We start from the raw sequence: 14,980 nt of genomic DNA, 5'->3' as shown, positions 1-14,980 counted from the left end.
TCTCTCATGATAGCAGGTGGTTAAGTAGAAATTCGCTGCTCGGCTGACCCTGCAGGAGAAAACGTATGCTAAAAATGTTTGTAGAATGAGATTTTCAGTGAAGAGTAGCCAGGCACATTTTAGCAAGTTTTACTTGTAAGTGGGGTTGGAAACGCTTTTCAGGCTCAATACTGGGCTCAAAACATGCAGCCCTGATGTCTCTCATGATAGCAGGTGGTTAAGTAGAAATTCGCTGCTCGGCTGACCCTGCAGGAGCAAACGTATGCTAAAAATGTTCGTAGAATGAGATTTTCAGTGAAGAGCAGCCTGGCACATTTTCGCAAGTTTTACTTGTAAGGGGGGTTGGAAACGATTTTCCATACTCAATACTGGGCTCAAAAGATGCAGTCCTGATGTCTCTCATGATAGCAGGTGGTTAAGTAGAAATTCGCTGCTCGGCTGATCCAGCAGGAGCAAACATATGCGAAAAATGTACGTAGAATGAGCTTTTCTGTGAAGAGCAGCCAGGCACATTTTAGCAAGTTTTACTTGTAAGTGGGGTTGGAAACGCTTTTCAGGCTCAGTACTAAGCTCAAAACATGCAGTCCTGATGTCTCTCATGATAGGAGGTGGTAAAGTAGAAATTCGCTGCTCGGCTGACCCTGCAGGAGCAAATGTATGCTAAAAATGTTCGTAGAATGAGATTTTCAGTGAAGAGCAGCCAGGCACATTTTAGCAAGTTTTACTTGTAAGTGGGGTTGGAAACGCTTTTCAGGCTCAGTACTTGGCTCAAAAGATGCAGCCCTGATGTCTCTCATGATAGCAGGTGGTTAAGTAGAAATTCGCTGCTCGGCTGACCCTGCAGGAGCAAACGTATGCTAAAAATGTTCGTAGAATGAGATTTTCAGTGAAGAGCAGCCAGGCACATTTTAGCAAGTTTTACTTGTAAGTGGGGTTGGAAACGCTTTTCAGGCTCAATACTGGGCTCAAAAGATGCAGCCCTGATGTCTCTCATGATAGCAGGTGGTTAAGTAGAAATTCGCTGCTCGGCTGATCCAGCAGGAGCAAACATATGTGAAAAATGTACGTAGAATGAGCTTTTCCGTGAAGAGCAGCCAGGCACATTTTAGCAAGTTTTACTTGTAAGTGGGGTTGGAAACGCTTTTCAGGCTCAGTACTGGGCTCAAAACATGCAGTCCTGATGTCTCTCATGATAGGAGGTGGTAAAGTAGAAATTCGCTGCTCGGCTGACCCTGCAGGAGCAAATGTATGCTAAAAATGTTCGTAGAATGAGATTTTCAGTGAAGAGCAGCCAGGCACATTTTAGCAAGTTTTACTTGTAAGTGGGGTTGGAAACGCTTTTCAGGCTCAGTACTTGGCTCAAAAGATGCAGCCCTGGTGTCTCTCATGATAGCAGGTGGTTAAGTAGAAATTCGCTGCTCGGCTGACCCTGCAGGAGCAAACGTATGCTAAAAATGTTCGTAGAATGAGATTTTCAGTGAAGAGCAGCCGGGCACATTTTAGCAAGTTTTACTTGTAAGTGGGGTTGGAAACGCTTTTCAGGCTCAATACTGGGCTCATAAGATGCAGCCCTGATGTCTCTCATGATAGGAGGTGGTTAAGTAGAAATTAGCTGCTCGGCTGAACCAGCAGGAGCAAACATATGCTAAAAATGTTCGTAGAATGAGTTTTTCAGTGAAGAGCAGCCAGGCACATTTTAGCAAGTTTTACTTGTAAATGGGGTTGGAAACGCTTTTCAGGCTCAGTACTGCGCTCAAAGATGCAGCCCTGATATCTCTCATGATAGCAGGTGGTTAAGTAGAAATTCGCTGCTCGGCTGACCCGGCAGGAACAAACGTATGCCAAAAATGTACGTAGAATGAGATTTTCAGTGAATAGCAGCCAGGCACATTTTAGCAAGTTTTACTTGTAAGGGGGGTTAGAAACGCTTTTCCATACTCAATACTGGGCTCAAAAGATGCAGCCCTGATGTCTCTCATGATAGCAGGTGGTTAAGTATAAATTCGCTGCTCGGCTGATCCAGCAGGAGCAAACATATGCGAAAAATGTACGTAGAATGAGCTTTTCCGTGAAGAGCAGCCAGGCACATTTTAGCAAGTTTTACTTGTAAGTGGGGTTGGAAACGCTTTTCAGGCTCAGTACTGGGCTCAAAACATGCAGTCCTGATGTCTCTCATGATAGGAGGTGGTAAAGAAGAAATTCGCTGCTCGGCTGACCCTGCAGGAGCAAATGTATGCTAAAAATGTTCGTAGAATGAGATTTTCAGTGAAGAGCAGCCAGGCACATTTTAGCAAGTTTTACTTGTAAGTGGGGTTGGAAACGCTTTTCAGGCTCAATACTTGGCTCAAAAGATGCAGCCCTGATATCTCTCATGATAGCAGGTGGTTAAGTAGAAATTCGCTGCTCGGCTGACCCTGCAGGAGCAAACGTATGCTAAAAATGTTCGTAGAATGAGATTTTCAGTGAAGAGCAGCCAGGCACATTTTAGCAAGTTTTACTTGTAAGTGGGGTTGGAAACGCTTTTCAGGCTCAATACTGGGCATAAAAGATGCAGCCCTGATATCTCTCATGATAGCAGGTGGTTAAGTAGAAATTCGCTGCTCGGCTGATCCAGCAGGAGCAAACATATGCGAAAAATGTACGTAGAATGAGCTTTTCAGTGAAGAGCAGCCAGGCACATTTTAGCAAGTTTTACTTGTAAGTGGGGATGGAAACGCTTTTTAGGCTCAGTACTGGGCTCAAAAGATGCAGCCCTGATGTCTCTCATGATAGCAGGTGGTTAAGTAGAAATTCGCTGCTCGGCTGACCCTGCAGGAGCAAACGTATGCTAAAAATGTTCGTAGAATGAGATTTTCAGTGAAGAGCAGCCAGGCACATTTTAGCAAGTTTTACTTGTAAGTGGGGTTGGAAACGCTTTTTAGGCTCAATACTGGGCTCAAAACATGCAGCCCTGATGTCTCTCATGATAGCAGGTGGTTAAGTAGAAATTCGCTGCTCGGCTGACCCTGCAGGATCAAACGTATGCTAAAAATGTTCGTAGAATGAACTTTTCAGTGAAGAGCAGCCAGGCACATTTTAACAAGTTTTACTTGTGAGTGGGGTTGGAAACGCTTTTCAGGCTCAGTACTGGGCTCAAAAGATGCAGCCCTGATGTCTCTCATGATAGCAGGTGGTTAAGTAGAAATTCGCTGCTCGGCTGACCCTGCAGGAGCAAACGTATGCTAAAAATGTTCGTAGAATGAGATTTTCAGTGAAGAGCAGCCTGGCACATTTTAGCAAGTTTTACTTGTAAGTGGGGTGGAAACGCTTTTCCATACTCAATACTGGGCTCAAATGATGCAGCCCTGATGTCTCTCATGATAGCAGGTGGTTAAGTAGAAATTCGCTGCTCGGCTGACCCTGCAGGAGCAAATGTATGCTAAAAATGTTCGTAGAATGAGATTTTCAGTGAAGAGCGGCCAGGCACATTTTAGCAAGTTTTACTTGTAAGTGGGGTTGGAAACGCTTTTCAGGCTCAATACTGGGCTCAAAACATGCAGCCCTGATGTCTCTCATGATAGCAGGTGGTTAAGTAGAAATGCGCTGCTCGGCTGACCCAGCAGGAACAAATGTATGCCAAAAATGTACGTAGAATGAGATTTTCAGTGAATAGCAGCCAGGCACATTTTAGCAAGTTGTACTTGTAAGTGGGGATGGAAACGCTTTTTAGGTTCAGTACTGGGCTCAAAAGATGCAGCCCTGATGTCTCTCATGATAGCAGGTGGTTAAGTAGAAATTCGCTGCTCGGCTGACCCTGCAGGAGCAAATGTATGCTAAAAATGTTCGTAGAATGAGATTTTCAGTGAAGAGCAGCCAGGCACATTTTAGCAAGTTTTACTTGTAAGTGGGGTTGGAAACGCTTTTCAGGCTCAATACTGGGCTCAAAAGATGCAGCCCTGATGTCTCTCATGATAGCAGGTGGTTAAGTAGAAATTCGCCGCTCGGCTGACCCTGCAGGAGCAAACGTATGCTAACAATGTTCGTAGAATGAGATTTTCAGTGAAGAGCAGCCAGGCACATTTTAGCAAGTTTTACTTGTAAGTGGGGTTGGAAACGCTTTTCAGGCTCAATACTGGGCTCAAAACATGCAGCCCTGATGTCTCTCATGATAGCAGGTGGTTAAGTAGAAATTCGCTGCTCGGCTGACCCTGCAGGAGCAAACGTATGCTAAAAATGTTCGTAGAATGAGCTTTTCAGTGAAGAGCAGCCAGGCACATTTTAGCAAGTTTTACTTGTAAGTGGGGTTGGAAACGCTTTTCAGGCTCAATACTGGACTCAAAACATGCAGCCCTGATGTCTCTCATGATAGCAGGTGGTTAAGTAGAAATTCGCTGCTCGGCTGACCCTGCAGGAGCAAATGTATGCTAAAAATGTTCGTAGAATGAGATTTTCAGTGAAGAGCAGCCAGGCACATTTTAGCAAGTTTTACTTGTAAGTGGGGTTGGAAACGCTTTTCAGGCTCAATACTGGGCTCAAAAGATGCAGCCCTGATATCTCTCATGATAGCAGGTGGTTAAGTAGAAATTCGCTGCTCGGCTGACCCTGCAGGAGCAAACGTATGCTAAAAATGTTCGTAGAATGAGATTTTCAGTGAAGAGCAGCCAGGCACATTTTAGCAAGTTGTACTTGTAAGTGGGGATGGAAACGCTTTTTAGGTTCAGTACTGGGCTCAAAAGATGCAGCCCTGATGTCTCTCATGATAGCAGGTGGTTAAGTAGAAATTCGCTGCTCGGCTGACCCTGCAGGAGCAAATGTATGCTAAAAATGTTCGTAGAATGAGATTTTCAGTGAAGAGCAGCCAGGCACATTTTAGCAAGTTTTACTTGTAAGTGGGGTTGGAAACGCTTTTCAGGCTCAATACTGGGCTCAAAAGATGCAGCCCTGATGTCTCTCATGATAGCAGGTGGTTAAGTAGAAATTCGCTGCTCGGCTGACCCTGCAGGAGCAAACGTATGCTAACAATGTTCGTAGAATGAGATTTTCAGTGAAGAGCAGCCAGGCACATTTTAGCAAGTTTTACTTGTAAGTGGGGTTGGAAACGCTTTTCAGGCTCAATACTGGGCTCAAAACATGCAGCCCTGATGTCTCTCATGATAGCAGGTGGTTAAGTAGAAATTCGCTGCTCGGCTGACCCTGCAGGAGCAAACGTATGCTAAAAATGTTCGTAGAATGAGCTTTTCAGTGAAGAGCAGCCAGGCACATTTTAGCAAGTTTTACTTGTAAGTGGGGTTGGAAACGCTTTTCAGGCTCAATACTGGACTCAAAACATGCAGCCCTGATGTCTCTCATGATAGCAGGTGGTTAAGTAGAAATTCGCTGCTCGGCTGACCCTGCAGGAGCAAATGTATGCTAAAAATGTTCGTAGAATGAGATTTTCAGTGAAGAGCAGCCAGGCACATTTTAGCAAGTTTTACTTGTAAGTGGGGTTGGAAACGCTTTTCAGGCTCAATACTGGGCTCAAAAGATGCAGCCCTGATGTCTCTCATGATAGCAGGTGGTTAAGTAGAAATTCGCTGCTCGGCTGACCCTGCAGGAGAAAACGTATGCTAAAAATGTTTGTAGAATGAGATTTTCAGTGAAGAGTAGCCAGGCACATTTTAGCAAGTTTTACTTGTAAGTGGGGTTGGAAACGCTTTTCAGGCTCAATACTGGGCTCAAAACATGCAGCCCTGATGTCTCTCATGATAGCAGGTGGTTAAGTAGAAATTCGCTGCTCGGCTGACCCTGCAGGAGCAAACGTATGCTAAAAATGTTCGTAGAATGAGATTTTCAGTGAAGAGCAGCCTGGCACATTTTCGCAAGTTTTACTTGTAAGGGGGGTTGGAAACGATTTTCCATACTCAATACTGGGCTCAAAAGATGCAGTCTTGATGTCTCTCATGATAGCAGGTGGTTAAGTAGAAATTCGCTGCTCGGCTGATCCAGCAGGAGCAAACATATGCGAAAAATGTACGTAGAATGAGCTTTTCTGTGAAGAGCAGCCAGGCACATTTTAGCAAGTTTTACTTGTAAGTGGGGTTGGAAACGCTTTTCAGGCTCAGTACTGGGCTCAAAACATGCAGTCCTGATGTCTCTCATGATAGGAGGTGGTAAAGTAGAAATTCGCTGCTCGGCTGACCCTGCAGGAGCAAATGTATGCTAAAAATGTTCGTAGAATGAGATTTTCAGTGAAGAGCAGCCAGGCACATTTTAGCAAGTTTTACTTGTAAGTGGGGTTGGAAACGCTTTTCAGGCTCAGTACTTGGCTCAAAAGATGCAGCCCTGATGTCTCTCATGATAGCAGGTGGTTAAGTAGAAATTCGCTGCTCGGCTGACCCTGCAGGAGCAAACGTATGCTAAAAATGTTTGTAGAATGAGATTTTCAGTGAAGAGCAGCCAGGCACATTTTAGCAAGTTTTACTTGTAAGTGGGGTTGGAAACGCTTTTCAGGCTCAATACTGGGCTCAAAAGATGCAGCCCTGATGTCTCTCATGATAGCAGGTGGTTAAGTAGAAATTCGCTGCTCGGCTGATCCAGCAGGAGCAAACATATGTGAAAAATGTATGTAGAATGAGCTTTTCCGTGAAGAGCAGCCAGGCACATTTTAGCAAGTTTTACTTGTAAGTGGGGTTGGAAACGCTTTTCAGGCTCAGTACTGGGCTCAAAACATGCAGTCCTGATGTCTCTCATGATAGGAGGTGGTAAAGTAGAAATTCGCTGCTCGGCTGACCCTGCAGGAGCAAATGTATGCTAAAAATGTTCGTAGAATGAGATTTTCAGTGAAGAGCAGCCAGGCACATTTTAGCAAGTTTTACTTGTAAGTGGGGTTGGAAACGCTTTTCAGGCTCAGTACTTGGCTCAAAAGATGCAGCCCTGATGTCTCTCATGATAGCAGGTGGTTAAGTAGAAATTTGCTGCTCGGCTGACCCTGCAGGAGCAAACGTATGCTAAAAATGTTCGTAGAATGAGATTTTCAGTGAAGAGCAGCCAGGCACATTTTAGCAAGTTTTACTTGTAAGTGGGGTTGGAAACGCTTTTCAGGCTCAATACTGGGCTCATAAGATGCAGCCCTGATGTCTCTCATGATAGGAGGTGGTTAAGTAGAAATTAGCTGCTCGGCTGAACCAGCAGGAGCAAACATATGCTAAAAATGTTCGTAGAATGAGTTTTTCAGTGAAGAGCAGCCAGGCACATTTTAGCAAGTTTTACTTGTAAATGGGGTTGGAAACGCTTTTCAGGCTCAGTACTGGGCTCAAAGATGCAGCCCTGATATCTCTCATGATAGCAGGTGGTTAAGTAGAAATTCGCTGCTCGGCTGACCCGGCAGGAACAAACGTATGCCAAAAATGTACGTAGAATGAGATTTTCAGTGAATAGCAGCCAGGCACATTTTAGCAAGTTTTACTTGTAAGGGGGGTTAGAAACGCTTTTCCATACTCAATACTGGGCTCAAAAGATGCAGCCCTGATGTCTCTCATGATAGCAGGTGGTTAAGTATAAATTCGCTGCTCGGCTGATCCAGCAGGAGCAAACATATGCGAAAAATGTACGTAGAATGAGCTTTTCCGTGAAGAGCTGCCAGGCACATTTTAGCAAGTTTTACTTGTAAGTGGGGTTGGAAACGCTTTTCAGGCTCAGTACTGGGCTCAAAACATGCAGTCCTGATGTCTCTCATGATAGGAGGTGGTAAAGTAGAAATTCGCTGCTCGGCTGACCCTGCAGGAGCAAATGTATGCTAAAAATGTTCGTAGAATGAGATTTTCAGTGAAGAGCAGCCAGGCACATTTTAGCAAGTTTTACTTGTAAGTGGGGTTGGAAACGCTTTTCAGGCTCAATACTTGGCTCAAAAGATGCAGCCCTGATATCTCTCATGATAGCAGGTTGTTAAGTAGAAATTCGCTGCTCGGCTGACCCTGCAGGAGCAAACGTATGCTAAAAATGTTCGTAGAATGAGATTTTCAGTGAAGAGCAGCCAGGCACATTTTAGCAAGTTTTACTTGTAAGTGGGGTTGGAAACGCTTTTCAGGCTCAATACTGGGCATAAAAGATGCAGCCCTGAAGTCTCTCATGATAGCAGGTGGTTAAGTAGAAATTCGCTGCTCGGCTGATCCAGCAGGAGCAAACATATGCGAAAAATGTACGTAGAATGAGCTTTTCAGTGAAGAGCAGCCAGGCACATTTTAGCAAGTTTTACTTGTAAGTGGGGATGGAAATGCTTTTTAGGCTCAGTACTGGGCTCAAAAGATGCAGCCCTGATGTCTCTCATGATAGCAGGTGGTTAAGTAGAAATTCGCTGCTCGGCTGACCCTGCAGGAGCAAACGTATGCTAAAAATGTTCGTAGAATGAGATTTTCAGTGAAGAGCAGCCAGGCACATTTTAGCAAGTTTTACTTGTAAGTGGGGTTGGAAACGCTTTTCAGGCTCAATACTGGGCTCAAAACATGCAGCCCTGATGTCTCTCATGATAGCAGGTGGTTAAGTAGAAATTCGCTGCTCGGCTGACCCTGCAGGATCAAACGTATGCTAAAAATGTTCGTAGAATGAGCTTTTCAGTGAAGAGCAGCCAGGCACATTTTAACAAGTTTTACTTGTAAGTGGGGTTGGAAACGCTTTTCAGGCTCAGTACTGGGCTCAAAAGATGCAGCCCTGATGTCTCTCATGATAACAGGTGGTTAAGTAGAAATTCGCTGCTCGGCTGACCCTGCAGGAGCAAACGTATGCTAAAAATGTTCGTAGAATGAGATTTTCAGTGAAGAGCAGCCTGGCACATTTTAGCAAGTTTTACTTGTAAGTGGGGTGGAAACGCTTTTCCATACTCAATACTGGGCTCAAAAGATGCAGCCCTGATGTCTCTCATGATAGCAGGTGGTTAAGTAGAAATTCGCTGCTCGGCTGACCCTGCAGGAGCAAATGTATGCTAAAAATGTTTGTAGAATCAGATTTTCAGTGAAGAGCGGCCAGGCACATTTTAGCAAGTTTTACTTGTAAGTGGGGTTGGAAACGCTTTTCAGGCTCAATACTGGGCTCAAAACATGCAGACCTGATGTCTCTCATGATAGCAGGTGGTTAAGTAGAAATTCGCTGCTCGGCTGACCCAGCAGGAACAAATGTATGCCAAAAATGTACGTAGAATGAGATTTTCAGTGAATAGCAGCCAGGCACATTTTAGCAAGTTGTACTTGTAAGTGGGGATGGAAACGCTTTTTAGGTTCAGTACTGGGCTCAAAAGATGCAGCCCTGATGTCTCTCATGATAGCAGGTGGTTAAGTAGAAATTCGCTGCTCGGCTGACCCTGCAGGAGCAAATGTATGCTAATAATGTTCGTAGAATGAGATTTTCAGTGAAGAGCAGCCAGGCACATTTTAGCAAGTTTTACTTGTAAGTGGGGTTGGAAACGCTTTTCAGGCTCAATACTGGTCTCAAAAGATGCAGCCCTGATGTCTCTCATGATAGCAGGTGGTTAAGTAGAAATTCGCTGCTCGGCTGACCCTGCAGGAGCAAACGTATGCTAACAATGTTCGTAGAATGAGATTTTCAGTGAAGAGCAGCCAGGCACATTTTAGCAAGTCTTACTTGTAAGTGGGGTTGGAAACGCTTTTCAGGCTCAATACTGGGCTCAAAACATGCAGCCCTGATGTCTCTCATGATAGCAGGTGGTTAAGTAGAAATTCGCTGCTCGGCTGACCCTGCAGGAGCAAACGTATGCTAAAAATGTTCGTAGAATGAGATTTTCAGTGAAGAGCAGCCAGGCACATTTTAGCAAGTTTTACTTGTAAGTGGGGTTGGAAACGCTTTTCAGGCTCAATACTGGGTTTAAAACATGCAGCCCTGATGTCTCTCATGATAGCAGGTGGTTAAGTAGAAATTCGCTGCTCGGCTGACCCTGCAGGATCAAACGTATGCTAAAAATGTTCGTAGAATGAGCTTTTCAGTGAAGAGCAGCCAGGCACATTTTAACAAGTTTTACTTGTAAGTGGGGTTGGAAACGCTTTTCAGGCTCAGTACTGGGCTCAAAAGATGCAGCCCTGATGTCTCTCATGATAACAGGTGGTTAAGTAGAAATTCGCTGCTCGGCTGACCCTGCAGGAGCAAACGTATGCTAAAAATGTTCGTAGAATGAGATTTTCAGTGAAGAGCAGCCTGGCACATTTTAGCAAGTTTTACTTGTAAGTGGGGTGGAAACGCTTTTCCATACTCAATACTGGGCTCAAAAGATGCAGCCCTGATGTCTCTCATGATAGCAGGTGGTTAAGTAGAAATTCGCTGCTCGGCTGACCCTGCAGGAGCAAATGTATGCTAAAAATGTTCGTAGAATCAGATTTTCAGTGAAGAGCGGCCAGGCACATTTTAGCAAGTTTTACTTGTAAGTGGGGTTGGAAACGCTTTTCAGGCTCAATACTGGGCTCAAAACATGCAGCCCTGATGTCTCTCATGATAGCAGGTGGTTAAGTAGAAATTCGCTGCTCGGCTGACCCTGCAGGATCAAACGTATGCTAAAAATGTTCGTAGAATGAGCTTTTCAGTGAAGAGCAGCCAGGCACATTTTAACAAGTTTTACTTGTAAGTGGGGTTGGAAACGCTTTTCAGGCTCAGTACTGGGCTCAAAAGATGCAGCCCTGATGTCTCTCATGATAGCAGGTGGTTAAGTAGAAATTCGCTGCTCGGCTGACCCTGCAGGAGCAAACGTATGCTAAAAATGTTCTTAGAATGAGATTTTCAGTGAAGAGCAGCCTGGCACATTTTAGCAAGTTTTACTTGTAAGGGGGGTTGGAAACGCTTTTCCATACTCAATACTGGGCTCAAAAGATGCAGCCCTGATGTCTCTCATGATAGCAGGTGGTTAAGTAGAAATTCGCTGCTCGGCTGATCCAGCAGGAGCAAACATATGCGAAAAATGTACGTAGAATGAGCTTTTCAGTGAAGAGCAGCCAGGCACATTTTAGCAAGTTTTACTTGTAAGTGGGGTTGGAAACGCTTTTCAGGCTCAGTACTGGCCTCAAAAGATGCAGCCCTGATGTCTCTCATGATAGCAGGTGGTTAAGTAGAAATTCGCTGCTCAGCTGACCCTGCAGGAGCAAACGTATGCTAAAAATGTTCGTAGAATGAGCTTTTCAGTGAAGAGCAGCCAGGCACATTTTAGCAAGTTTTACTTGAGGGGGTGGAAACGCTTTTCAGGCTCAGTACTGGGCTCAAAAGAAGCAGCCCTGATGCCTCTCGTGATAGCAGGTGGTTAAGTAGAAATTCGCTGCTCGGCTGACCCAGCAGGAACAAACGTATGCCAAAAATGTACGTAGAATGAGATTTTCAGTGAAGAGCAGCCAGGCACATTTTAGCAAGTTTTACTTGTAAGTGGGGTTGGAAACGCTTTTCAGGCTCAATACTGGGCTCAAAAGATGCAGCCCTGATGTCTCTCATGATAGCAGGTGGTTAAGTAGAAATTCGCTGCTCGGCTGATCCAGCAGGAGCAAACATATGCGAAAAATGTACGTAGAATGAGATTTTCAGTGAAGAGCAGCCAGGCACATTTTAGCAAGTTTTACTTGTAAGTGGGGTTGGAAACGCTTTTCAGGCTCAGTACTGGGCTTAAAGATGCAGCCCTGATGTCTCTCATGATAGCAGGTGGTTAAGTAGAAATTCGCTGCTCGGCTGACCCGGCAGGAACAAACGTATGCCAAAAATGTACGTAGAATGAGATTTTCAGTGAATAGCAGCCAGGCACATTTTAGCAAGTTTTACTTGTAAGTGGGGATGGAAACGCTTTTCCATACTCAATACTGGGCTCAAAAGATGCAGCCCTGATGTCTCTCATGATAGCAGGTGGTTAAGTATAAATTCGCTGCTCGGCTGATCCAGCAGGAGCAAACATATGCGAAAAATGTACGTAGAATGAGCTTTTCAGTGAAGAGCAGCCTGGCACATTTTAGCAAGTTTTACTTGTAAGTGGGGTTGGAAACGCTTTTCAGGCTCAATACTGGGCTCAAAAGATGCAGCCCTGATGTCTCTCATGATAGCAGGTGGTTAAGTAGAAATTCGCTGCTCGGCTGACCCTGCAGGAGCAAACGTATGCGAAAAATGTACGTAGAATGAGCTTTTCCGTGAAGAGCAGCCAGGCACATTTTAGCAAGTTTTACTTGTAAGTGGGGTTGGAAACGCTTTTCAGGCTCAGTACTGGGCTCAAAACATGCAGTCCTGATGTCTCTCATGATAGGAGGTGGTAAAGTAGAAATTCGCTGCTCGGCTGACCCTGCAGGAGCAAATGTATGCTAAAAATGTTCGTAGAATGAGATTTTCAGTGAAGAGCAGCCAGGCACATTTTAGCAAGTTTTACTTGTAAGTGGGGTTGGAAACGCTTTTCAGGCTCAATACTGGGCTCAAAAGATGCAGCCCTGATGTCTCTCATGATAGCAGGTGGTTAAGTAGAAATTCGCTGCTCGGCTGACCCTGCAGGAGCAAACGTATGCTAAAAATGTTCGTAGAATGAGATTTTCAGTGAAGAGCAACCAGGCACATTTTAGCAAGTTTTACTTGTAAGTGGGGTTGGAAACGCTTTTCAGGCTCAATACTGGGCTCAAAAGATGCAGCCCTGATGTCTCTCATGATAGCAGGTGGTTAAGTAGAAATTCGCTGCTCGGCTGATCCAGCAGGAGCAAACATATGCGAAAAATGTACGTAGAATGAGCTTTTCCGTGAAGAGCAGCCAGGCACATTTTAGCAAGTTTTACTTGTAAGTGGGGTTGGAAACGCTTTTCAGGCTCAGTACTGGGCTCAAAACATGCAGTCCTGATGTCTCTCATGATAGGAGGTGGTAAAGTAGAAATTCGCTGCTCGGCTGACCCTGCAGGAGCAAATGTATGCTAAAAATGTTCGTAGAATGAGATTTTCAGTGAAGAGCAGCCAGGCACATTTTAGCAAGTTTTACTTGTAAGTGGGGTTGGAAACGCTTTTCAGGCTCAATACTGGGCTCAAAACATGCAGCCCTGATGTCTCTCATGATAGCAGGTGGTTAAGTAGAAATTCGCTGCTCGGCTGACCCTGCAGGAGCAAACGTATGCTAAAAATGTTCGTAGAATGAGCTTTTCAGTGAAGAGCAGCCAGGCAAATTTTAGCAAGTTTTACTTGTAAGTGGGGTTGGAAACGCTTTTCAGGCTCAATACTGGACTCAAAACATGCAGCCCTGATGTCTCTCATGATAGCAGGTGGTTAAGTAGAAATTCGCTGCTCGGCTGACCCTGCAGGAGCAAACGTATGCTAAAAATGTTCGTAGAATGAGATTTTCAGTGAAGAGCAGCCAGGCACATTTTAGCAGGTTTTACTTGTAGTGGGGTTGGAAACGCTTTTCAGGCTCAATACTGGGCTCAAAACATGCAGCCCTGATGTCTCTCATGATAGCAGGTGGTTAAGTAGAAATTCGCTGCTCGGCTGACCCTGCAGGAGCAAACGTATGCTAAAAATGTTCGTAGAATGAGATTTTCAGTGAAGAGCAGCCTGGCACATTTTAGCAAATTTTACTTGTAATGGGGGTTGGAAACGCTTTTCCATACTCAATAATGGGCTCAAAAGATGCAGCCCTGATGTCTCTCATGATAGCAGGTGGTTAAGTAGAAATTCGCTGCTCGGCTGATCCAGCAGGAGCAAACATATGCGAAAAATGTACGTAGAATGAGCTTTTTAGTGAAGAGCAGCCAGGCACATTTTAGCAAGTTTTACTTGTAAGTGGGGTTGGAAACACTTTTCAGGCTCAGTACTGGCCTCAAAAGATGCAGCCCTGATGTCTCTCATGATAGCAGGTGGTTAAGTAGAAATTCGCTGCTCGGCTGACCCTGTAGGATCAAACGTATGCTAAAAATGTTCGTAGAATGAGATTTTCAGTGAAGAGCAGCCAGGCACATTTTAGCAAGTTTTACTTGTAAGTGGGGTTGGAAACGCTTTTCAGGCTCAATACTGGGCTCAAAACATGCAGCCCTGATGTCTCTCATGATAGCAGGTGGTTAAGTAGAAATTCGCTGCTCGGCTGACCCTGCAGGATCAAACGTATGCTAAAAATGTTCGTAGAATGAGCTTTTCAGTGAAGAGCAGCCAGGCACATTTTAACAAGTTTTACTTGTAAGTGGGGTTGGAAACGCTTTTCAGGCTCAGTACTGGGCTCAAAAGATGCAGCCCTGATGTCTCTCATGATAGCAGCTGGTTAAGTAGAAATTCGCTGCTCGGCTGACCCGGCAGTAGCAAACGTATGCTAAACATGTTCTTAGAATGAGATTTTCAGTGAAGAGCAGCCTGGCACATTTTAGCAAGTTTTACTTGTAAGGGGGGTTGGAAACGCTTTTCCATACTCAATACTGGGCTCAAAAGATGCAGCCCTGATGTCTCTCATGATAGCAGGTGGTTAAGTAGAAATTCGCTGCTCGGCTGATCCAGCAGGAGCAAACATATGCGAAAAATGTACGTAGAATGAGCTTTTCAGTGAAGAGCAGCCAGGCACATTTTAGCAAGTTTTACTTGTAAGTGGGGTTGGAAATGCTTTTCAGGCTCAGTACTGGCCTCAAAAGATGCAGCCCTGATGTCTCTCATGATAGCAGGTGGTTAAGTAGAAATTCGCTGCTCAGCTGACCCTGCAGGAGCAAACGTATGCTAAAAATGTTCGTAGAATGAGCTTTTCAGTGAAGAGCAGCCAGGCACATTTTAGCAAGTTTTACTTGAGGGGGTGGAAACGCTTTTCAGGCTCAGTACTGGGCTCAAAAGAAGCAGCCCTGATGCCTCTCATGATAGCAGGTGGTTAAGTAGAAATTCGCTGCTCGGCTGACCCAGCAGGAACAAACGTATGCCAAAAATGTACGTAGAATGAGATTTTCAGTGAATAGCAGCCAGGCACATTTTAGCAAGTTTTACTTGTAAGTGGGGATAGAAACGCTTTTCAGGCTCAGTACTGGGCTCAAAACATGCAGTCCTGATGTCTCTCATGATA

This window comes from Lissotriton helveticus, chromosome 3_1 (assembly GCF_964261635.1).
Source record: "Lissotriton helveticus chromosome 3_1, aLisHel1.1, whole genome shotgun sequence".
NCBI lineage: Eukaryota > Metazoa > Chordata > Amphibia > Caudata > Salamandridae > Lissotriton > Lissotriton helveticus.
The sequence above is the reverse complement of the archived record's forward strand: the minus strand, read 5'-3'. Positions refer to the sequence as shown.